The sequence below is a fragment of the Rhopalosiphum padi genome, chromosome 1, assembly GCF_020882245.1.
Source record: "Rhopalosiphum padi isolate XX-2018 chromosome 1, ASM2088224v1, whole genome shotgun sequence".
Lineage (NCBI taxonomy): Eukaryota > Metazoa > Arthropoda > Insecta > Hemiptera > Aphididae > Rhopalosiphum > Rhopalosiphum padi.
The window spans coordinates 54,931,703-54,959,572 of record NC_083597.1 but is presented as its reverse complement, the minus strand read 5'-3'; the positions used below and the strand labels follow the sequence as shown (position 1 = coordinate 54,959,572).

The following is a 27,870-nucleotide window of genomic DNA, read 5'->3' as shown; positions in this document are numbered from 1 at the left end:
CTAGATGAAGGAACGATAACGTTGTTGGACCATAATTTATTGACTAGTGCTTGAAGATTTTATGATACGTGTTTTGAATTAATATTATTATTGTACAGTTCTTAAATATTCTTCATTTTAAAAAACATTAAAACATTTTTTTGATACTTTTAAAAACACAAAATATCTTACGGTGATAAAGTAGATTAACAAATAAAAATTAGTTTAATAGATATCTACTTTCTATGTAATTTTAAAATATTCTATTATATTTGATCTAATAATTGAAACGAACATAATAAAGTTTTGGTACATATTTATAAAAAAAAATTTTTAATTCTCTTGAAAACCCTGTTACATCTATATTAGAATTGACGGTTTTACGGTCTTAAGATTTTATATCATTTTGTTTATGTTAAATGCTGAATTATTATACCGGTATGCTCGTAATTGTTTGAATATTGCTTGAGTGATATTATATAATACTGAAATACCGAAGTACCGTATAATATAAAAATTATCGAAAAATCTGACAATATTTCGGTAATTTATACAATATCGTGATATTAAAATTGTATATTATTACTAACTAGATCAACTGTGTTACTGTTGAATACCGGTAACGACCGGTAAGTACTAATTTTAAGGTGGACAAAATTGCAAAATTAATTTCAGTAAAATTGCAGGGTTTGTATATCCAAACATTTTATCGTTTAGGTATTTACTACAATTTATTTGGTAATTTTCCACCATTCTTAAAAAAAAAGACGAAAGTATCTATTGGATGTATAAATTACACTCAATAATTGAAATATTTGGGGAAATTATATTATATAAGAAAGGTTTTTTATAATTGTTGAAGTAGTTTTCAAATGCAATTCTCGTTATTATAAAGCTCAATGTAAATGTATCAATGTACTTTTCTCAGTCTTAAATCTTTAATTACTAGTTAAGACTATTTTCGCTAAATATTGTACGAAACATATTATATCAAATAAAGTTTGTTGGATAAATACTTTTTTAACCTAGGCGATCAATCGATTTTACTACAATTTATCTTCTGCTCATTTAGAAATGATTATTGTCGACACCAGAATTGTACAAGGGAAAAAAATCTGTTTTTATTCACTTTATAGCTGTCTGGTTGATTTGTTGCCTCTTTGGCGTCAGGATCGAAGACGGTTTTTAAGTTTTTGGAGTTTTGACAAAACAAAACCATTAAGAAAATGAAAGTTTGATTTATTCAGACAATGGTGGGAACGCTACAGCCACCTAGAATAATGAAATATAGTGGTCGATTGTGTTTAGAGCCCTTCTCCCACCTAAAACTATTCTTCAAATAAATAATTTTAACCCTATTGTATCTCCCTAACTAGTTTTACCTCTTTTTTCACATAAGGTCGTTTTTTAAAGTGACCAAAACTACTGGACATGGGTAGTTAGCCACCACGCCATCATAAGGTTTAGAACTTTGAAAATAAAGCAAAATAAAACCCTTCCATATAATAATAGCACAATCCAAGTTGTTTTCTAAGTATCTTTTGTTTATTGTTAGTTTGAAATGTATTAAAAATCTAAAAATGTATTGTATTATTTTACTTACAAAATAATTTTTTAATTTAATTATTCTTAACAATTTTAATTCGACTATAGTTAAAGAAAATAGTAGTATTAGCTACAGACAGCTGAGGTCTATATTATAGATAATAATGATTTAAAACTCTAAAGTAGGTTTACTCATTAATAAATAATAACAGATTTATTTACTTTTAAACAACTTTTTAAAAGTTTAAGTAAAAATACAATTATTTATAACCATGAATGGTGTACATTATGTTTCTTATTGGCTGACAAGTTCAAACTGATGATTACAAATATTTATTTAACTACTTATTACTTATTAAGTTTTAATATTTGATTTTCTTATACTTTTGTATTACAGAATAATAAAATATATGGTACATAATATATACAAATTGTACTTAAAATATAATATGTATATAACTTCATATATATATGACGATAACGAATATAACGATTTATGATATATCGTCGATGACTTAAATAATTCCATAAATCATTTAAAATGAACAATTTTAAGAAATGTAAAATGTTGCATCCGCCTGTTTAATTAATCATTAACTTCTAACTTATTTAACATAAAACATTTCATAGTTGTCGTTGGTTGTATACCTTTTTTACATAAAGCACACAAAGACTCTGCGGGACATTAAATATGAAAGTTATCGTTTGCATTATTGTTATATTTTATCAGATTATTATATAGGTAACTAAAAGAATAGTTAAAGATATTCAACCCAGAATAAAATAAGTTGTGGGCTATGATTATAATCCATAAATTTAACTTTAAAAATAAGGTTTTAAAATCATTTATGAAAAATAAATATCTGTAAAGAAAAATTTTATTTCAACAATAACATGAAATATCAACATATTATAAAGCTAAATGTTTCTATATGTGCAGCTTATTTATTTCCAAATAGCGGACTTTTGTTATATATACATCAATATGCCTTGTAGGTTGAATTATTATAGCTTTCTACAGAAAAAATACATAATTTATAATTATTACACCTGAAGAATTTTTTTAATAAAATAAAATAATAATAATAATTACATTATGGTGAAATATATATTTTATTCGTACATATGTTTTCTTATTATATTTTATCCAAACGATTTCCAAAATTCATAAATTGTATTATGATTTAATTATTACTTAGAATTTATATTTAAATTTAGTTATTGAAATATAATAAAAGAAATGGAGCATAATAATAATTGTTAGCATTCGTTAAATTAATATTTTGGTATATTTTACGTTTTTCTTGACCCTTAAAAAAAAAATTCTCAACAAACTAAAAATTAAATGGTATTACCGAATATAGTATACATAAATAAAAAAAACAATCTAATTTGCATCAGTATACAATAAAGATTATAGTCGCCACCGCTCCACTGAAACTCAAAGAATTTTTGTATAATTCATCGTATTCTTGCTATAAAGAAAAAATTACTCGTGTATATTATTATTGAAATATTGTAGCCAAACCGTGAAATTAAAAAGTGCTTTCGAATTTATTCCCTTCAAGGTACACCAGACGTGGAATGTTGTAAATCTTGCCTTTGTCACTAATGCGCGTTGCTGATTACATTGACCATACGGCAATCCTTGACTAATACACCCGTACTGTAATTTTAGGTTTCTAACTAAAATAAAAATGCAATTGACAGATAAGTGAGAAAAAAATTAAATGATTTATTATATAAAAACTCGTGTATTTTTTTTAGTACAGTAGATTATAATTAACTTAAATTATTATATTTTGTTACTAATAATATACATATTTTAACTCGTATTTTAATAAATAATGAACGGCATTTGTTTTTAATTTAAAGTAGGTAAGAAAAATGTGTATTTTATTTTTTATTTCCTACCATAATGTATAAGACTAAAGAATCCTCAGTCATTACGTCAAAATAACGATTTCATTTCTTTTTTCAAATACTTAAAAGTTAATTCTTTAAAAATGTTGATTTCGGTGATAGTTATATAATAACATTACAGAATACTTGTATGGTTAGAACTTACAGCAACTGTCTTATAAAATACATATAAGTTAATATAATCAAGGTCTTATGTTTTCTTTCGGCCATTATCACGTAATATTGTAAAAAAATATTCTAACATGTTTAAAATTACTTGTAGGTGTATTGTAATATTGCTGACCACCACGCAATATTTAAGCGTATCTGTTCGGTTGGATCTTCAAATAACCGGAAGCCCTGAAAAGGTTTTAAACCTAGTTTTCGTGTTGTAAAATGGTATAAATTAAATGCACTAGTTTAGCTTAGTTAAATCGGGCGTACTAAGAATAAAATGTATATTGGTCTATTTTAGTTTTAGTTTTTACAATTTTTTTTTATAGATTCATGAATAATCATAGAGTGAAAGTTTCAAAACTTTTTACACAAATACCTGTAAATAATCATATAACTTTAAATTATGAACAAACATTTTATCAACCTATAACTTATATCGTTAAATATTGTAATCACATTTTTTATATTTGTCTTTATGGTCTCAAATTATTATTAGTTAAATGTTGTATAGAGATTAAAAGTTGAAATTAGGATAAGCTTTTAAGTATTTTTAATGTTGATATTCAAAAATTATTCTTTAACATTTTCTCTAACCCATTTTAATATTTCTAGGTAATCTTTAATGGTTAATATTTTATATATAGACGATTATGTTTCAATAATTAGTTATGAATTTTTCTATAGGTTATTTCATTGGTTAATTTCTGTTTTTAAAATTACTTAAATAAGCGGTTAATCTTCATTTTACGTTTTAGGACTTACCATGTACATAGGTACTGTAAAGCATGTTAAGTTTTTTATTGAACTTCTAGAAATTACATTTTAACACTTCTCACAATCTCAATTATATGTAGATAATAGATATGTTATATAGTATATTATACTGTATACATTTTTGTAAATTCAAATTCAATATTGATCTTAAAATTTAAACAGTTAAATTGGTAAATGGTGTTTAATCTTTTAAGGAAAAATAATTCTTCTAATAAGTGACACTTTTTAGTAACAGACACATTTTATTTTCTCTATGGTGTCCGTATAAAGAAGTTTCAGTGTACTTAAAGTAAAACTCAAAGTAATAACATTTGATTGACATGATCAGCTATGACTTTTATTTCTTATAATATGTTTAACATTGTACATTAAATATTCATTTTTATTTTTTCAATATTTGTATTTATTAATTATCATAATATCAGTGAAACTCAAAAGCGTAAATCGTCTATTTTTTTCGATAGACCAAAAGCGCAAATTCGTTTTGCGCTTTTGTACTTTAGTAGTGCGATTAAAGGGCAAAAATAAATTATATTACCTGATACAATATTGTACTTGTTACATTACAAATTTCATACCCATCAATTTATAATTTTATCAAAGTTCTTAAAGAACACTAGGCAGATGTTTACTAAAAAATTCAATCAAATGGATGAAAAACTACAAATCGCAGTTATAAAGTCAATTAATTTATAACAGCATGGAACTTGTACATAGAAAAAAAAATTTCCCGGTTGGACTATTTAAAAACTGTGGACTTCAAAGTTCAAACTTAATTTTTAAGAACTGCTAATATGTAATTTTAATTTTTAATTTTTTTGTACTTATTTTAATACCATTACTATAATAACTTAATTAGCAACTACACGATTTTGATAAAATATACTTTATTTTTGTAAAATGTATTTGCGCTTATGGAATATTTATTTTTGCGCTTTTGGGTTGTGTTTGGGTCATATTTTGCACTTATGAGCTACCGCTACTATTATTCACTATTAGTTAAATTGTTTTGTTAATTGAGACGCTCAATCTGAATTATTTCATCTTGGTTATAAAAATATAAACGTTATAGTATATTTGTATTCTGTTATAATATAATATTTATTATATACATATATATTTTAAAGTATAAATTTCTTTTATTTTTATTTCTGTCGATTCACTGAACCATATATATTGTTTTTAATATATATTTTTCATAAGTCATTTTACATGACTAATGTAAATTTAGAAAACATTAAATAACTTAATGTCGGCTTTGTCCATTTTTTTAATGTTAATTCGGTATGTATTCATGTTTGTTTAGCCTAAAAGTTGTTTATATCGCATGCTAAGCTAGTTGTATGCAAATATTTGTTTGTATCGTTTGCTTAAACATTATTTCTGAAATATTAAGTCTAGTTTCTCAATGTATTACCTCAGTTCAATACAACTAAATTTGACATATATATATGCATAAAGCCATATAGACTAGAATTCTAGTTTTATGCTTAAGGCGATCCATTTAAATAGTTTATCATAAGTTATGATTCAAGATAGTTAAAATTAAAGAACAAGAAAAAAGATAATATAATAAATAATATATTTTTATATGGAATATGAAATTGAAGAGATATTGTGTATTTTGACTGCCTACCTATACCAAATATAATTTATCATAATATGCTATGAAAATTTAAAATCTTATAAACGGTAATCCTTTAATCTTATTTGATTATTATAATTAATATTTACCATTGATAATTTATTTATTTAATTATAATTTCGATATGTATATTGAAAATAAAATAAAATGTTATAAAATATGTCAATGAACCGTACTCTGAGAACATTTTTAGTGAGGGGACATTGAATATAAGGTCACGTGTAAAAGCCATTGGTCCTAACTATGTTCAGAATTGAGGATAGCATGAGTTTTTTGGTCCCTCTATCGTTTGTTAATCTAAGAATATAATAGAATAAAACTAATGCTTATATTATAAATTACTTACATTTCACAGTCTAATTGGATTTACTTATGGGATACAAATAGTAAAATGGTGTAGGTACAGTGTAATAATATAAATTAAATAGGTAGTATTAAATAATTGTATAGGAATAAAAATAATCTAAACTAAAGGTTTTCTGTTTATTTTCGACTTGGCTTCAGATTTTTCACTACCAGCCGAGGTCTAAATATTAAATTTACAATATAGTCGTTGCATTATAATTGCGTATGAATTGTTCAAGCCAATATTATTATACGTAATAAATGTGTACACACAGGTTATTAAAATACTATTAGCGGACATCAAGTTAATAAAAACCACGTGAGTTGCGGATACAAATATTAAATATTAATATTAATATTTATAATTTATAATAATTATATAATATATAATATTATTTTATTTATAATTATACCTTCACCACTTTTTCAGGACAAGAAAAATTAATAACAAACACAAATTGTCCGCAATCATTGTATTAAAAAATAATGATTAAAAATTTGTCGACAATTCATTCGTATTTAGGTATTATATTTAGGTTTTGTCCACGATTCCCATTGTTTGTATAAAATTTGTCCGCAATTAGGGAATACTAAAAACGTTTGATCACTAAAAAGTAAAAATCTATACACTAAATAGGTACTCATTAGCCAACACTAATTTATTTGTAGCAAACCGTATAGGTAGACAAATTAATTCATCAACATCATTTTATTTTAAGGTGAACTGAAATATAATAATAGCCGTAGCTGTATTTTAAAATAAATCGAGTATAAAAGAAAAACTAATTCAACAAAAGCGAATACAATTAATCTCTACCTATACTATAAAACCAGCATATCCGTTGTATAGACAACACGCCACGCGGATCATATTGTCGTTAAGTCCTGCTGGTTTGACATCATGTGTATATAATATAACCGGAGTAGCAATATAACACTGCAAACCTAATAATTTAAATAAAACCCGTCAAATCCGATTCGAATTCATTAATTTTCCTAAAGCCAAACGCAATACCTCATGCTTTTAATTCAATAGTTTGATTCGTCGCACACCGCACGTTCTGTATCTACGTAGTTGTGATACATATTATAACCGCAGTGTACACAGTACATCGTTCTATCGTCTACGATTTGTTGTGTTATTTTATTTGGTCACATTATCTTAGTAAAAATATTTAAAATCTGGTTAGAGGTTAGCCAGTGTAACCTATCATATTTTCAACATTTTATCAGTAGTACTGTTTGATAACCATTTGACCACTAGTAGACAAATTGAATACGTTTAAACTTTACGGTAGAACCTTTATAGGTAACATAGTAAATTAAAAAGATTATCACGGCGTTTAACCAATTAAACAATTGGAATTTCAACATAGCGCGTATTATGGACACGATATAAAGTATAAAAGCATCTTTACACTGCACCATAATATTTACCAATGTAAATATAATTTGTAATTGATCTACCTATAGAATTATCGATTTCGTTGTTATTTAATATTTATATACATTTTTATTCGTCGTCACCCGTCGTCGTTGTTGCAGTTTGCATGTACAACGCATATCATAGTGAGTATATTTAATACCGAGTCATATATATGTACTATTGTGGTCACGTACGGTTACCGCTGTCGCCGACCTTGACCTCCCTAGTACCTATATATTATTATAGTTGTAGTAGTTTCGTACACCCGGTCGCGACGACGCACGGGGTTAATGTATGTACACATGATTGTGGGACTTAGTGTGTGTGTGTACGCGGTCTATACGAAGGGTTGTCGAAAAACCAACAACGCGCGCCTAGGCAGCAGCGGCGGAATATTAGTACGAAAATATACGCGTATTTCGACTACGTATGCGTGTACGTACGTTGCACGCGCTTGCTGAGGGTGTTTTGTGAAATTGATTTCCTCTGGGGTCGTTGCAGCAGTATATAACGACCGTGATGGCGAATGTTATACGCACGCGGACATTGGGCCAGGATCGAGGAAAAATTCGCCGAAATTATATAATGTAATAACACCGTTTTCAAAATCGACTAAATTTTCCCTCACACACACACAATTGTCACTGTTGAATCAAAATTTGATTGAACATAATATTATTCACATCCAGCGGCATCCGTTGACTCTTTTATGAGTGTGGGGGGGGGGGTGAACTTCATACATTATATGCATAATTATATACACAAATTACTAGGTAGTGATATATTAGTAATATATAGTACATACATCTGGAGAAAAAAGGCCATGGGAAGGGCGACTACTCCATTCGCCCCTCCCCTGAGTACGCCCCTATTCGCATTGTAATTGGTGCAAAATGCATGCAGGTCTCAATATTTATCCTTATAGCTACTAAGTAGATTATCTTATATTTTTTGTATCAAAAATCTTCAGTGGTTAATTGGGTTCTTAATATTCATTATTTTATGTTTAAAAAATCATTTTTGTGGATTTGTCAATGTTTGTCACTTTGTCAAGATATAATTTCAATGGGCTAACGTGGATTAATATTTTTAGTTCTGATAAATAATATTTTTTAAATTTCATGTGAACTTTTTAAAATAGCTTTTTTAGTATATATTATATAGGTACTATTAAATAACACAATATAATACTTCTTTTCTCAATACTTGGGAAAACTGTAGATGTCTAATTGCTCATGGATTTTACACAATCATTTTAATGGGATAAACATAAAATAAGTAAATTATATAGCATAAACACATGACGTGTTATTAGATTATAGTTTTTATCAATTTCGATATCTTACATCAAACATCGATAAATTTCTTAATGTTTTCGAAAATGGCTGCTAAATATTTTATAAATCAAATGAATCAGTTGCCCCACTCCCCCTTTTACAACAAGACTGGTTGTATTTATTTATATTATTCTGCAATTTCTTATGTATACAATATACCAAATATTTCTGATATAATTCATACATAGTGTTATAAACTAAATTAAATATCATACATATTTAAATTATAAACATTTTTATTTAAAACTAAGGCATATTGCCAATTTTTATATTATTAACCATCTTACACTGATCAAGGCTTCTGCAATGCGGTAATGGTAAACTCTAGGAAACAAATCGCGGTGAACAAAACCATATGACGTAATCTATGTTAATTCTTTTGATAACCATTGTTCACTAAAGGCACGTACATGGTTCACGGTATACAAGTTACACGAAGTGATGAGGTAAACAATTTTAAACTGCAAAACAATGAAAACAAATACAGCCATGATATTTTATCAACTTGACTTAAAAGGGGTGGTAATGGTCAAACTGAATTGTCGAAATATTTATTCCCAACCAACCTATAGTATATTTGTTCATGGCATAACGTGGATATAGCGAAAATGTAAATTTCATAATTAACTCGGTTTAAATGATGTTCGAGAAAGTCGAACAATAACTTTGGTTCACTTCTCCAAAGATAATATCATGTCGAAAACTTGTACAGTGTTTATGTGGAATTTCAAAATTACGAACATGTTGTTCCAGGTGTTGGTTTAGAGCTCTTGACTCGTTTCTAACAAAAATATTTGATATTTATGTTAGCTGATTCTGCAATGTGTATTTAGGTATATAATTTGTCAAATAATAATTATCTCTAAATTATAGTGAGATTATAGGGAATCGGTAAATATCCTAATAAATCAAATTAACTACAGCTAAATTTAAATAATTGTTAATTTGGTCTGACAAATATCATTTATATTAAGCAGTTATGTTTTAGGTCTTTATTTTTACTTATTTTTTTTTTCATATAATAATGAAATGGCGATTAAGTTACAGGTAATTAAATGAATATATTTTGTTGATTACAGTTTAATAAATACACGATATATGTATACAATTCAACATTATATATATGAATTATAAACTATCAATAATAATAATTTGATTAAATGTTTACCATTAGTATAGTTTAGACGTGTGTACCTATAACTAATCAACACGTGACCCTGATTATATTACGACTTAATATGTATTGAACATTAGAAATTTGAGTCTAGACCTCATTGTCATTAATCGTTGTATAAATGAATTATATATGTTATGGATATAATTGGTATTTAATGAATGACAAATAAACATTATTTTGTATGATATTTTAAATGGTAAAATGTACGAGTATAATGATATACTGTGATTAAATATTATACATTTTTATGCAGACCCAAATCAAAAATTGATTATTCTTTTATAATCTATAAATTCTTAAAAATTCATAAAATAAATTTAACTATTTTTATTGTTTATATCTAAATAAGTTCCGTGTTAAATTGCTATTCATTAGTTTAATTCACTGTATTAACGTTTGTGTTTATACATTCGCATAACATTAATTTCCCAATTAATACTCATAATAGCTGTGACAAAAAAAATAACCTCACCTAATTTATTTAATATGCGTTTTATATGAATTACCATAGAAAAGTATGACACTTATTTAAATTATTTTGTAATTATGTTATAAATAAGTAAAATTAATTCGTCAAAATAACACGTCTTTATCCAAAAATGTACGCTTTGGTTTGAATAAATAATATGAATATGAAAATTCTGCTAAAGGTTTGAATTTGTCAGATAATAATTCTCAACAGTTGCAGTTGACGTATTTTTTCTTATTTTGCATATCAATTATCAGAATTATTTAATTACATATTGACATAAGGTTAAAATTTTATTGAACAATTATATTTATTAAATATCGATTTACTTAGCCATTATGTATTTTAATCACAAGCTAATACCATATAAATATGATTAACAACAACATTTTTATTATTTTATTATTATTATTATTATCATTATTAGGTTATTAATTTCTCTGTTTATGATCTACCAAGTCAAGTTGCCCACTCACGTTAAGTTTTGATAAAGGAGCTTGTAGCCGATCTTTAAATGCCTTTCACTATGGCATTGCTTGAAAAGTTCTTTGTACAATTTTACTTTGAATAATATTATGTAGATTAGATTATATAAAAAAAAATTAACTAACTTACACCGGAGAAACAAATCTACCATAGTCTTAACTGTTTCTCAAAAACAATTTTCAACGAACTTATAATGTCGTTCACTTTTTCACTTCAACTTTCAATAAAATAAAATAAATACAATAAAATTTAATCATCATTTATAATGAAACAAACAAACTTAATTGTTATAGGTACTTATACGTTTAAAACTAAAACAATATCATAAGTTCATATTAAAATTAAATTACATATTATTGTCAAGTACAATTGTATTTCTCCAGTAAACCTGTTTTGGTTATCAAATTATTAAATTGACGTTATTTGTTACATTTGTACATATTTCGGGCGAATTCTAGGGCAACATTTTATTTGAAAATAGAGACATAACAACATGAACAAATTTTATTTGTGAACATTTCGTTTGAAGTGACGTAAAAATAAATGTGTTATTGTCGTATACACATTCGTTTCGTTCAACTACATTATGTTATCAGTTACAATTATTGGATATATAAAACATATTAGCGTTTCTATTTTTTAGATATCACTTTGTTTATTGTTAACGCATTTTTTTTTTACATGCTTTATAATAGGTTCCATTGTATGTACAATTGAGGTTATAGAGTTCAGTAAAAGTCGAAATTTGCACGTGTGTAAGATTAAAATGTATTAATTTTTATTTTGATAAGAATTATATATGATCGATACAGATACATTTACAATAAGTATATATGATAAAGATAAAAAGAAACATTAATTTGAATTACGTGATAATAAGATTCCACCCTATTACCTTTTGGATTGATAAATTAAAAAGAAAATGAAATCAATAGAACATCTTCTAAGCCTGGAAGTAAAAAAAAGTACGTACACTGTCATTCAAATTAGATTTAAAATTAAATAAATCAATTAAATATTAGAAGAAAATGTTTTCATAAGTCCCTATAATTTATATTGTATATATATTATTATTTTAGTTATAATAACCATTCATATTATGTGATTTACTGTCAGAGCCCAACTTAGAGGGGGGCTAGGGAGGCTGCCTCAGGCCCCTGTTGATATTAAATTATTAAACTGTGAAATTTTATGATATTATTGTTTACGTAGTTTACCTTTCAGTCTACAGTTTATCTTTACATACATTTTGTTGGTCAGTTTCGCATCATTAGTACAATCGGTACATTAGTTGTTAGTATTCCGTCGACTGTCGTAGTGATGTTAAATTATTAAATTAGTTTTTGGTCGAGTTTGTGAGTTTTGTTCGTTACTAGTGTGTGCCATAAACTATTGAAATTTGAAAATGTCTGAGAAAAAAAGTATTTATCTCAGTGGTTATGCAAAACAATAATTAAAGAAGGAGACTGAAGACGCAGTAAGCATATTACCTAAATTAACGAATTTTTTTGAAACTATCAAGAGTGCAAACGAAGTAACTAACACACTTGATTTTTCAGATCTAATTCAAAAGTTTAGTGAATTAAAATCTAGAAAAAAACCATTGTCTTAAATTCTAAATCATGTAAATTTTTTATTATTTACATTGACTATGTAAATTACTGTTATCAAATAATAATTATTTTTGAGTTACAAATTCTGTATATATATCAAAAAATTTTATAGAATACTAAGTATATCCACGAGCAGCTATTGAGAACCTTTTACTCTAATGTAACCAGGGATAAGACAGAGACAGCATATGCGAGTATGGCGTCCTCTTAATATTAAACATATTCAAAAAATAAATACACCCTAAAATTACTTATTATTACCTATTTTTCTTATTCTGATCACGTTTAATATTTATCTGTCAAAAAACAAAAAAAGATCTAATCAGCTCGGGGCTGTTATTATTTTCTATGATATTTTCACTCACTTCGTTGTTTAATTAGTCCACGTCTCTCCATTTTTGTCCTGTGCACACTGCACATAATACATTTTCGTTTAACTGAATACTGACCTAGTCCATCACCACCACTGCTATTCGAAGTTTCAATGTGTTATACAAGTGAAATCATAACAAACAAGAAACAACCGCTTGTTCCCGAGTTTTGTAAATACACACGGGTCGACAAACCTTGGAATAACAATATCAGTAATAATAATAATAAAGTGTAAATGTATAGTGCTGTGAAGGTAGGACTAATATATAGCCGTACCGTATACATTGTTTATATAAGAGACTGTTTCTTATATACATACTACATAGAAATAAAATATGATATACATATATAATGACATATATTTTATAATCAATGGCCGTATACTATTCACTTATTGTTATTGTTTATTTCAGAAAAAATTATAATTTATAGATTACATAATAATATATACTTTTCGTACTTTTTTACACAGCGCTGTATTATCATTATTATTGTATTAACAATTTATTTAGTTTTAAATATTTTGAATTTGTGTTTTTTTAGAAAATACTTTTGATACATTCGAAATTTAATTTTTATTTAATAGAAATATTTATAATCACATATCTTTGATTTTTATACCTAAAACTTTACAATAACGTTATCGTATTTTATTTTTATTTGTTTTCAGTTAAACTAATCAAACAAAAACTATGAGGTCGTATGCGTAAAATTAAGTTAATAATAAATCATTTATAAAATTTGATTAGTTTAAATATTATTTTCTCTTTCGATGTTTATAGATACTATATACTTAAAATAAATGTTTAATGTATAGGTACAATTTTTACAATTATTTTAAAGTCTAAATTGGATGTAAGATAAAATTTAATCTTTACAAAATACCATATATTTAGTAACCAAATCAATAATAAAAAATATAATTTTTTTGATATAATCATCGCATTGGAATATTTGATGTATATATATATTTTTTTAATAAAAATGTTTTGCTAGATTTGTCATCGTTAGTTTTTATGAATAATTTCTCATTTTAATTTAAATATTTTAAGTGCCTTATTCTAATGATAAAATGATAAATATTACAACTTTTTTTAATATTTTGAAATTCAATATTATTTTTCATTTTTAATAAACTTAAGCTTAAGTAAGATAATTGTTTAAAATATGAATACAATTTATAATGTAAAAATTGTAATTTATTATTATGAGAGTGGTGGCGCAAATATATGGTTCCGCTCAGGGTGTCTATATTTGTAGTGCTTGGCCCTATTAGGACAATTTTAGTATAAAATACGTATGATGATATCTAAATATATTCACGTCTATGCCAATTATTAACCTTTGTACATCGATTATCTTAGATGGCACTCTTTTTCGATTCCGAATTAATATATTTTATGTATATTATCAGTTACTGTGGTGTATTGAATAGATTTATTATTTGTTTTTTTTTTTACAAAACATAACCACATATTCACATCATACCAGACTTACTGTAATTCACATCATTGGCAAATTATTTTAAATACGTACTTATATCTAGTTGTAGGTATCTTAACATTTTATATGAACCAAAAGATAATGAAATATATTTGTATTGTGTCATACGATAGAAATAATTAAGCGACAAGTCATGCAATAACCAATTCCATCACCAATATCAACATATTAATCTATTTTTTACATATATCAAATCTTGTATTACTAACCTTTTATTTTTTGCTTTATAAAAACGAAATGTATTTTACCATACTATTTGATTCTTTTGACAGTAAAAACTCATATCTTGAAAAGTATTAACGTTTTTGAAAATATTTATTTTACAAATATTCTCTTTTTTGAATGAGAGTATATTAAATTTATTATTTCATATTGCAAAGCAAAATATTTTTCTGAAAATTGTATTCAATATAAAAATCTTATTTTTGAAGCAGTTAAATGTAAAATGTATAAGTATTGTTTGACCACTTTTATTTGTAATAAATAATAATTACTAACGCATTAATCATTATATTTTAATATTTTACTAAGAGGATGCCACACCCGCTTGTGATGTCTCCGTCTTGCATATATTCAGCAGCTAATTTTCATTCAGAAGAATCCATTTTATATTGTTTGCTTTAATATTAGAGTAAATTTACCGATTATCAAACTTAAATGTTTTGAATATTATTTAGGCCATCTTACATAGGCTTTTATTAATATTAGGTAGGTAAATATAATTTTAAAGTGAGTTATGAGCTTTTTAAAGTTGTAATATTTTACATACCTATAATTTACTTTAAAATTATAATATCAATAAAATCCTATATTCCTATTTGATTGCCTGAATAATATTTTTATCTTTAAGTTTGATAATAGGTAAATTTACTCTAATATTAAAGCTTACAATACGAAATGGATTTTTCTGAATGCAAATTTGTCATGTCGTATATATATGTAAGACAGAGACATCACAGCGGATGTGATATTCCCTTAGGTACCAACACATTTCTTAAAAACTGTTGAACAATAACGTGTATGTCATAAACATGTTAATAATAATAATAAAATGTTACTACAGACGCAATATATTTAACAACTATTTTATAATTTAGACAGTCGTGTGGAGTGGTACAGGAAGGGGTACTGTAACATTTTGGTTTGCTTGTCTAAATTTTAAATATACACAAATAATTATTAAGTCTAAATGTATTGATTTTTTGAATGAAATTCATAGAAAAATACTTTGCATTAAAATATAAAATGGAAATGAATGTCATTCAAAAAAGTTTAAAAAAAATTAGCTATAACTATAAATAATTAGTTATTTTTCGTTTTAATATCCAATTTTATTAAAATTTTACACCAAAAGAGTTAACAATGTTTACTATAATACAGTATCTCTTGGCTATCACAGCAAATCGTATTTCAATCTACGATGATAGGGCTGATAATTTGATATATTTAGCGATGCTTAGATATTATACAAGATTCACTATATACTCAACTATACTTGGTAAACCGCATATAATATATTATATACAGTGTAAACAGTAGACGGACCCATTCACAATATTCACTTAAAATGCAATGGGAAAAGTTCGAATTCACATAATATCTTGATTTTAAAAATATGTTTTGTGAACCCTCAAGGTTGTTTAGTATTGGTCATTGTAAATATTATACTGTAATTGTATTTTAGATGTAAACAGTTTTATTTAAACTACTTTACCTACCAAATGTGTAGTAAATATTTCTAGAGAGAGGTTAAGCCTTAAGCAGTAAGCTTGGAGTCATACAGACAATACATACAATTATTGATTAACTATAAATAATACATTTTAAATATTTTAAAGTTAGACGAATAACCTTAGATATATTGCGTTGATCTTTTTATCTCTTTTTTTTACTCATTAATCAAACATTTTGTCAATCTGTTTAAATCAAAATCAACACGATTTTTTTCTTTGTTACTGGTTTTTTTTTAATTTTGTTGTCTCAATATTATTAATAAATATTATTTTGTACAAACAAACCTAATAATATTTAATACTAATACACTAATAATTACTATTACATATTATATTACATTTATACATTATATAACTGCAAATAAAACTAATGATATACATAATAGTATGTACTTATAATTAAGTAATTAAAAAAATATTGTTAACTATTTATTACTATTTATTAATACTTAGGTATCCTTGTACCAAATATTATTATTTTTAAATCTATGTTTAAATTAGAACCATTATTTTAATTTTGCTTCCCACTTATGTAATATATATTACCTACAAATAAAGTGCGTGGACAGTTTTAAAATTAATATATAATTGAAAGTAATTGAGTAGTATAATGAGAAAAAATATAATTTTATGGTTAAAACTTATTTTAAACTACATATTTTAATTTTGATCTACATCAAAACAAATATCAATTTAAACTTTTTCAGCACGCAACTTTATAACTAAATAGTATTATAATATATTTATATTCATATTTTACATTTTATATTTTTCATTTAACTTAAATTTAAATTAATACAGTTTATCATGATAAATGATAATAAACCATAATGACGTTGTATGTAAAATAAAAGGTATGTACAAAACCTATTGAATTTTGACTAACATCCGATTTTATGAATGTACCTATTATGTCTTATAAAATATTATTTTTATCTTATTTCTTGAACCAATTAAAAATAACATTTTTACATTTTTATTCCAACCGGTTATAACTGAAGCAGAATTATTCTACAAACGGTTTTTTGCCAAACTAGAAAATCACCCCAACCCACTAATAAAAGAGTTACATACTTTCACATTTCCTAAAAATCCACAACACAGACTCAAAAGAAAATGGTGTCGTGGCCATTTAAATTAAAAATATCTCTCGTTAATTATAAACATTTGCCAAGCTATAAATGTCACTAATGAGTAGATTCGTATTCAACTAATTCATGTTACGTATAGTCTTTTTATCTTCTATGCTTATTATGCATTAATTTGTATAGATTGTGTATATAGGTACTTGCGAAAAAAGTTTTTATTATTTTTATTTTTTGGATATAATTGATTTCCTATAAGTACATTACATCTTATATTTTTAAAACAACATTTAGAACAATCGCATGATTAATTTTTAATAGTTTAGTGGTATCTTATAATCAGTGTACCTACTTGTTGACTTAAATGTTAATCTTACGGATTTCATATTCAGTTGCATAACTATATTTTATCATATCTCATAACTAAGTCCAACAATTATATGCCCTTAAAATCTATAAAATATGTATGCAGTTATGCCCTAAAAATTACTAAAATATGCTCTAAAAAAGTGTTAAAATTTTTACTTTCGTCATTTTAAAATTATTTACCGATTTAATAACGCATCGCACAAGTATGAACCACGACTGACGAGTGCGTTATAGGTACGATAAAAATATATAATATTACGTATTTATGTGATATTGTTATGCAATACCAATTGAACATTTCCGGTTAATCGATTAAGATTAGTTATCTAAGATAACTTATCTTACCTATTTTTATTAATAAGTTCAATTATCCATAATAACTTTTATGAGTGAAATAAATAAATAGTGATTATCGATTCGTTGCGAGTCTTAAAAATCATAAATATGATACAAAATATATGATTAAAATGTTCAAAATCTTAAAATATGTCCTAAAACTGTAAAAATATCATTATAATATTCAAAAATGTACAAAATAAAATTTCATATATAGCATCGTTAGATTATAAAACAAATTTTGATATTAACTAGCTATTTTTTTGACAATGCATATAAGTGTTGGCCTTACTCATAACATATTTAAACTTATACATCTAATGTATTTATGATGTATGTTATGAGTTATGATTATCGTATTTACAGATATTTGTCTTTGAGAAATGTCTTTATTATAATATGACTAAAATTTAAATTAGTGTAATGTTGTATTTAGTAGGTACATCAGTAGATACATCATTAATAATAATACTTATCTATCATAAAAATTACTACCTTGCAGTAATCGCTGCTGTATATCAAATATTATTTTTAAATCGTTAACTTTTTAACTGATAACCTTTGAAATTCCCTTATAAACCATGAAATTAAGTTTGGTTTTATCTTCCAATATACCTACCAACTAAGTTATGCTTCGATAGAAGCGTAGAAGATCCGCGGTGAATTGAAATTCAAGTGAATTAAATTTGTGTTAAATGTCTAGTATGAGTTTACGTATGCGTAGGTAATTCGTTGTGAATGAAAAACAGAAAAATGAAGTAAAAGAGACAGATGGAAACAGCATTCGATTAGATTCGAATCATCCAGAAACAGGAGAAAAACCACTGTTAAATGAACCGAATAACATAGGATTTGTAAAATTTCACGAAACTGCATGTATTATATATTTGTATTGCAGATTCTACGACTCAAATTTGTAGTCTATATTCTATGTAGTTTTTTTTAAGCCATTAAATAATATTTTATTATAAAATATAATATTATAGTGGTTTCATCAGTGGGTGACTGCTTCTTTCTTACCCGAATATGATATTATTAAAATTAAATTATTTTCACTTATGCTTATCGTACATTAAATAAACATAATATAAGTGCCTATCCGCATAATATTATGTACATTATAAAATATTAAAATGTCGAATTACTTTTGTATTTTAATTTTTGATAAGTTGTATATTAAAATGTTATTAATTTCATTATACATTTCAATAATGATTATAGTTCGATTTACGATTACTGTGTTTTTGTAGTGATGCTATTTAAATATACTGATTTCCTGTGTCCATTTACTATAAGCATTAAAAAATTTTTTTTACATTTTTGGCGAAGGGGTTTATCCTCAGGCTTATCCTACTTGCTGTTGTATAACTTTTTACCTACCAAGTTACCTTCAAACAATAAAAAAAAGCCTGGTATTTTCGGCTACTATTAAAATAACTGTGTCCCTGAAACTTTAATGTATATCTAATGTAGGTATTATATTATTTATAATGGCCATATTTATATGTTTGTATATACAGTACTTATCTGGAAATTTATTTCATTAAAATAAAAATAAAAATACGCATTAATTATTTTGTTTATTAATTCCCAGTTCTACTATTTTTTATGATTTTTTTTTTAGCTTTGTAAAAACCACTCTAGCTCACTTTTTATTTTTGCAAACTATAAAAAAGTGAAAATAATTTAAATTATTCGTAATCAAAAATATTAAAAGTATATTTTCTCTGAACATTTATAAAAATATATATTGTTGCAAAATAATGTTGTTGTTTTTTAATACTTAATTAAATTGTGAATTAAGCATATTTATTTAAACATTCAGAATTTATTAAGCTCGTTAAAACTGATATCGTGTTAATTAGTTGTACTTATAATGTACTTCTTAGTGTTTCTAATGCCCAAACACATTCAAACTTCAGTTCCTGAGTTTAAAAAAATAAATAAGTTTTATGTATGCGCTTAAATTACTACGTGACCAAAGTATGTAAACAATACTTTTCATTGCGATTTCGGTTCATAACATATTGATACACAAAATTATTACGATGATTACCCAATAATATATTTTATTTGCATATAAATACATACAAAAAGTTAGTATATCCATGTCAAATTTATTTCATAATTAAAGAGGTATCTATTAAAAATTCGAAATGTCTTCAATATTAACTTTTTAACAGTTAATTAAATTTTTTTTGTTTTAATAAAATATTTATTTGATATTGTATAAACCTGTAAGAACTTACATTCATTGAACTTATTTAAAGCTACGGTTATGCATATATTTTATTATTTTACAAGTTAATAATATTGAATTAAATTGATATTATAACCATTGTTCAATTTCAATGATTTAATTTCTATGGAAAAGTTATGTTATTATAACAGTACATTTGACGATGGTCGTCTGGTCAACAAGGAATAAAATCCTTTTATAAAACTTAAAACAATATTACTGTCCATAATTTATAAATAAAATTATATCGCCTTGTATACCCTTATAAAATGTTTAAATTAATGTTTAAAAAGTTATATATAAGATACAACTATAACAATTTACATCAATAAAAAAAGTAATAATAATAATAATAATTTTGGCACAACGCATCTTATAAAAAAATATGCATTTTACAAAATACCACGCGCTGTTCGGAGTTTGAGTGTTTCTAAACAATATAATTCGTATATGCGTTCGAATCTTACGTCAAAATATCGGCGGTGGTTGACCTCCTCCTCACTTCCACCGGGACCATCATTTGCGCTGAAGATTTTACTATTATTTCGACTCCGTGATTTTTCGCGGTTTTTCTCCTGCCTTCTAACACATTTTTCTTCTTTGGAATTTTGTAAAACCCTAAGGCTAACGTACGACAGGGTTCTTGTTAATGCGAGGCTTCGATGTTATTGTTACGCACTGTCTAGAGTCGTTCCATTATCATTATAATAGGGTGAAAATACACATTTTTGACCTGACCCAGCTGTCGCCAAATCCACTGATACGTGTATACAGTATATAGAAATGTGGGAAAATGCTACTAACACCAATACCAGACAACTGACAGCCGTCAGACTTTGATAACATCGTTTATTATCGTCTATACATCGGGCTATTTATACGTATATATTCATGGTCAATCTACATATTATAAATTATAATATACGCACTACGCAGTGCGCATAGTATCAAATGTATTTAGTCGTTTAATAGATACACCTAACTGCTATCGTGTATTGTGATAAAAGGGCCACTATATGCCAATATATATATATGTATGAATCGTTTAAATCAACCCGCGGGCCATGATATATTTTTGAACATAACTTTTCAATTTTACGTTGGAATTGTTTTGACATACCTTGTAGAGGTAAGCTATATTTAATTAGCCAACTTTTTCACTTGGTATTTTTTTCTCATAAACAATTATTTTTATTGAACACAGAAGCTTTTACGCTGTTTAATTTTGTTGAAAAAATGTATAAATTATTATCTTTAAAACGCAACTAGGCACAAAAATTACTTATGATATGTCTCCATGCTTAAATTGTGCATTATACGCATGATACTCAATCAAAACAACTTTGCAAGTTAATGGGTAGGTAGTTACTCTGTATGCTAGAATGTTTACATATTTCACATTAACTATATTTTGTCTTTTATGAATAGTGCGTACAACATACGAATTTTCTTTTAATATTTTTCTATTAATATTTATACCCTTATCTGCTGAAAAAACACTTTGGTACATCATATTACTTTTTTGATATTATGAAGAATAAATTACTTACAAACATATGGTTTATGAAAAATATTATTTCGTAGGCAGGTACGACGTCGTACATAATAATGTATTAAATATTAAATAACATATAAAAAGGTTGTATACTGTTCAATTATTTTAAGTAAGAGTAAGTTATGACTTACGAGTCTGTTATTAAACTCTTTTTAAGTAGGTCAAAGAACGAAGTTACTTGCGAAGAAATGTTGTAATTAGCAACTACAAATTAATTACAAATGTAATTGAGCGATGTTTTTTTTTTTTTTTATGTAAATTGCAATGAAAGTTTACTAACACGTCCCATTGTACAACATTTGTTATAAAAATAAGTAAATAAAAAACACAATACAAGTAAATGTCACTTTTGCCCTAAAGGCCTATAAACACCCATTCAAATAATTGTTATATATAATAATAATAATTATATTCTTATTTCAAGACACGTTTTATGTTGCCAACTTATTCAACTTTATGTGGACAGTTGATAAAATATAACAATAATACTCTGTACAATGACAATAGATTACATAAACCATAAATTGTATCTTGGGAAACAAATATTTTTTTAACTATAATGCTCGTTAATAGGTTCCCCATTGACTACCCATATGATAAATGTATATATATATATTATTTCTAACTTTACGACCTTTATAAATCTTGAATATCTGAAATTTTAAATAAGTATTTCATTTTAAAAATCGATAGCAGTATTTTTGTGATTTCCCGCCCTTGAGTCATTGCATATTCAGATGATTTATCAATTGTATTTTAAATTATCAAATACTAATTTATTAATATTATTTGTGTATCCAGTCTCTACTCTCTATAGACAACTTAATAATATGTTATATCATTATTATTATTAAAGAGCAGTCGTAGGCGTGTTACACTCATTATTATTGTGTACAGCGATGTGATTTATTTATTGTGTTATACGATGTTATGATTTTTCACCAATTTAAAATTAATTGGATCGGCTGATTAAACCAACGTGCAAAAAAAATGTTTACTCGGTTTGAAAGGGGGAGAATATTTTAAATAATATATTAACACGCCGTGCATGTAGATAGCGAGTAATGGAAAAAATAATTGTAATTGACAAAATTATTAATAAAAAAAAAAATACTCACATATTTTTTGCCACACATCAGTATACCGCAGTATGCATGTATAGTGCCTACATTTTATTTTTTTATGTTACCTTTCTATATTGTAGCATGCAATGTTTCAGCGTACCTAAGCAAAAAAGTCTTTCTTGTAATCGGACCTTATAGAAAATACATTATTACGGATTGATCCGTGTGTATATTGTTGCTGCAGGATATATTATTATATTCTGATCGTATGGTTTTTTTGTGCTCGCGTGAAAAAATGAGTTAAAAGAAAAATGATAGATCATCGTAAAATATTCTATAAGACGTCTACGCACACCTACTCTCTTTGAAGTTATACCTTTTCAAAACAGTCACATGCCGTTTTTGCCCACATCAGCGGAACGCTCTAGGAAACATTAACTGATTAATGTATACGGCGAATGATCATTGTACAGATCATACCTAAGAGGCTAAAACCACAATATCTTTCACTTAATATCAGCCGTACATATTTTTTTTTATTTGTGTACCTACAAAATATTCATTATTATATTATAATCTATTCTGTGAAAATAGTATAATATAGTTCACAATTCAAAATGTGTTTTTTATTTTAGTTATCAATCGTTATATTACTGTATTACCTATACTATATTACCTATATACGTTTTTATGTTTGATTACAAAATTAATTTGTTGTACTAATTGAAAAATTAATGACATTAACTATTACGTTTATGACATTAAAATTAAAACTAAAATAATTCTCTTAAAAATTAAATGGTGAAGAAAATTGATTTATAGTAGGTATTTTCAAATTAACTTGTATAATAGTATGAATACAAGGTAATGCGCTCATTCCCATTTTTTCGCTTTAATACTGAATTTGTTCATATTACTAGGTTTGAAATTTTTAAATATACCCAAGAGCTATATTTTAAATTGTTTAAATTTTATACCATTGGTATTATTGTGATACAAACTTCTGTTTTTAAAATGAGAACTAACCTTCTTTATTGTAGCTATTACACATCGTTCAACATATGAATTTAAAACCTATTATCCTACATGGACCATAAGATTCATATTCTTAATACACAGAGTTAAGTAACCTTTTTTTTTTTTAATTTAAATACCTACCTTTATCAAAATTTTCAAAAACTCATTCCATTAACAATTTACTGAAAAAAGGAGAGTATTAACTTGAAAAAAAAAGTTGATATCGTTACAGAAGACTCCTTAGTATATTTAAAAATCCCAAAGATAACAATTTGAATAAATTATTTATTGAAGTATGCTTATTCTTAGTCAATTATCCTGTATATATTTTTGAATTCGCCGTCCGAAATAATATTTATAATTTAATCTCCTTTTGTTAACATTTAAATATTTTAAATATTGATGACAATTGTATTATTATATAGGTTTAGGATTTATTTATATGCATGTATTATGAAAAGTGATTAATATAAATCTGATGTATTTAAAATAAGAATTGAATATTATAATAATATATAGTTTCCCCCATTTTAATTGTTGCAATTAAGAAAAGGAAATATAATAACGCATTTTCTGTACTTTTTAAGTTTTTATTTTAGTTCAGCTTAGGGCTAAGTTCAAGGTTATTTGTTTTTTATGATTATATCGGCCTTTTTTTTAACAATATATATATATATTTGTGTATATTTAACTTTATTTATTTACTATTTTTTTTAAATAAAATTACTAGATTTATTTCCGTACAATTCAGGGTATAAATCACATGCAACCCAGTTCCTATATCTACTGCTCTGTTCGGCCGGTGCCCCTTTCTACTGCCGCTGATGGCTCGAGAAACACCCAACACCTAGACCTTTTATCCAACGAGCATAATACAACATTACTTGCGGAGTATAAAATATTAGCCATTCAACCACGTGCATTTGTCGTATATGCTAGCAAAAAATATTGTGATATTATTAATCACTAATCACTAATCTAAACACACGACTTATGTATGCACTTTGTTGCAGCTGTCTCGCCGTTGTACCAAACCAAAAGAAAGCAAAAACAAATAAATATTATATTATACACATATTAGGTACTTTATTTTTTTAATCATAGTAAGGGCAACTTATGTGGAACCTGATACTTCATTTTCAAACCTTAGCTATTAAAATTAAACATTTTAAAAATATATAGTAAACTACAAAACATTTGCATTATTATTTTATAAAAAAACCAAATGAAGAATGGAATAACGGATAATAATTAAGAACAAACGAGATGAAACAATTTTTTTATATTCTGTTTGGTGTTGGCACAGCCAACCTATATAAATAAATAAATATATATATTTATGTCACTAAGTTATATTACGCCAAATAATTAGTATATTCGATTAATATTATTATTATTATCGTGTATAATGTATACGTATTACATAGGATATTATATTATGTACAAGTATTTTATATAGATATTCGTTCGTATACTCGCTACGTACATTGTCTTTTAAAAATCGTTTTACGTATTATGTTGAACCCTAAAATGCTATTGAACACGTATGCACTTTTGCGTTCGATAGTTTAGTTTGTGAATTCCATGCTCTATAAATATTATAATAATATAAGTTAAATCAATGTTGTACCACCTGCACCCCTCTACTGTTTATATATCATATACGACAACTAAATTGACGTTTCGCTTTTTTTTGTGTTTCAGATTAATTTGAATTCAAGGAAATCACTATGCACTCGATACATGCTTAATAAAATGTAATTGGTAAGTTTTCTTATTTTACTCGTTTTGCAACCCAATTCGCATAACTGGAATTTAAAAAAAATAATATATTCGCCTCTGCTGACGGAGCGAAGTCCCAACGACTAATATTATTGTATAAACCATTCATTACATAATATATTAAGAGGATTCATTTTTACAAGAAAAATGATTTTATTAATAGCCATGTAATATTTATTAGTATTATGATTAGGAAAAAAATTGTTAATAAAATGTAAATCCCAAAAAGCATATATATATATTTGATTAACAACCGTGGGTTATACAAGTTTAATTTACAAACATCAATCTGTAAACTGAAATTCTTGAAGTAGTATCGAAATTAGATTGTCTTATCAGTCAACATCTTTGCTAAAAAATGCAATCAGTAGATAATCAACCAAGTGAAAATGGTTGTTTTCTTAAAAAAATACTTTTGATCTTTATTTTTACTGTATATTAAGATTCCTATTAAAGTTAAACATATTATTTAAAATATTTATAACTTCATAGACTTAAAATTAAAATGTATAAAAAAGTATTATAGTCAACATTTCATCATAATAGTACTTATTATCTTTTTTGACTATCATTGGTGAATTCCCCGCACAATACATTTATGTTTATTTTTATTTGGGTACAATAATAAATTTATACTTATCCCTTTAGTATTACTTCATTAAAATATATATCTTCAGTAAATATAAAGTTAAATAATATTCCGAAAATAAGTAGTCAAATTCAAAAGCTGTGACTCGTGGGAAAATTTTTAGTTTGTACAGCTTGATCGCCAGGAATTCTCTTTTTAGAACGTTAATGAAAGCAAAATATTAACTTTATCACAATAATTAGAGAATTATTTTAAAAATAATGGACATTTTTTATAAAGCATGGTTGTTGGAAGAAAATTATTAATAAAATATATTTTCTCTTTTATACCAAATTTACAGGTTTTAGTAACACATTTTTTTAAAGTAGTTTCGCAAAACTTGTTAATATTATAATCGTGAACTTAGTCCGGACACCTATTAAACCGTGCAAAATTGATTGCAAGATTACGTAACAAACGATGAAAAAATAATTTTCAGTGCTCGTTTTGTTTTATGATACTGACCTTTGTCATTATAGGAGTTCAAATAAGAAATATGTTTGCAAAATTGTTTTATTCACATAAATTCACATCCATCTTTACCACTTCAATATAATAACAAAATGCGTGAGCATTATTTTATTTTTATTTTTACCTTTTGGTATTATAGTATTATACATATTTTAATAACTTATTCATAGGCGCAAATAGTGTTTGAAATTTGGGGGGGGGGGCTGTATCTCAGTTCTGTACTGGATTTCAAATATATTATGTAATTAAATCATTAGTTTTTGGGGGAGCTATAGCAATACTAGGGGGATAAGCCCTCAGCCCCACTATATTTGCGCCTATGAACGTATTAGGTACGTATTAACATAATAAGAAATTGAGACTAATATTCCCATAAGTGTTTACAAGTCGTAAATATGAATTTTATATTTCGTAAATAAACCTATGATAATATAAATTATCAATTATGTGTAGGTAAGATTGTATGATAAATTATTATATTTTACAAATAAAAATACTAAAATATATAAGCAACAGAAAAATACATAAATTAAAATAGGTAGTTAATATAATATTAATGTAAAATAAACAATAACCAATCGGATAACTAAGTCATATATCAATGATTTTATTAATTTGTTTTTAATGATTTAACATAATATTACTTTGTAATTTTAAAACAACTCTTCTGTAACTATTCTATCGTTCGTTTGATTTAAATCAGTTACGGTGAACATTATAAAAGACGATTTTAACGAACGCTACTGTATAGCTTGTTTTATGTTTATAATGCACTGTAATTTTGTATAATTGCAATTCCCGTTCGGCTAGAGTAAAAATAAGTACATGTACACGAATATTG

At 25.6% G+C, this 27,870-nt stretch overlaps 1 protein-coding gene across 3 annotated transcripts in view; it reads left to right on the top strand.

The window, feature by feature from the left end:
* The window catches only part of LOC132919313 (leucine-rich repeat-containing protein 24), a 105,235-nt gene that overhangs the window by 26,338 nt on the left and 51,027 nt on the right, over nt 1–27,870 (top strand). For 2 of the 3 annotated variants that reach the window (XM_060980792.1, XM_060980803.1), the window contains one exon: nt 25,853–25,912. The gene's annotated coding sequence lies outside the window, so the exon portion shown is untranslated. The remainder of the gene's footprint in view (nt 1–25,852; nt 25,913–27,870) is intronic. The other variant, XM_060980823.1, reaches the window with a different exon arrangement.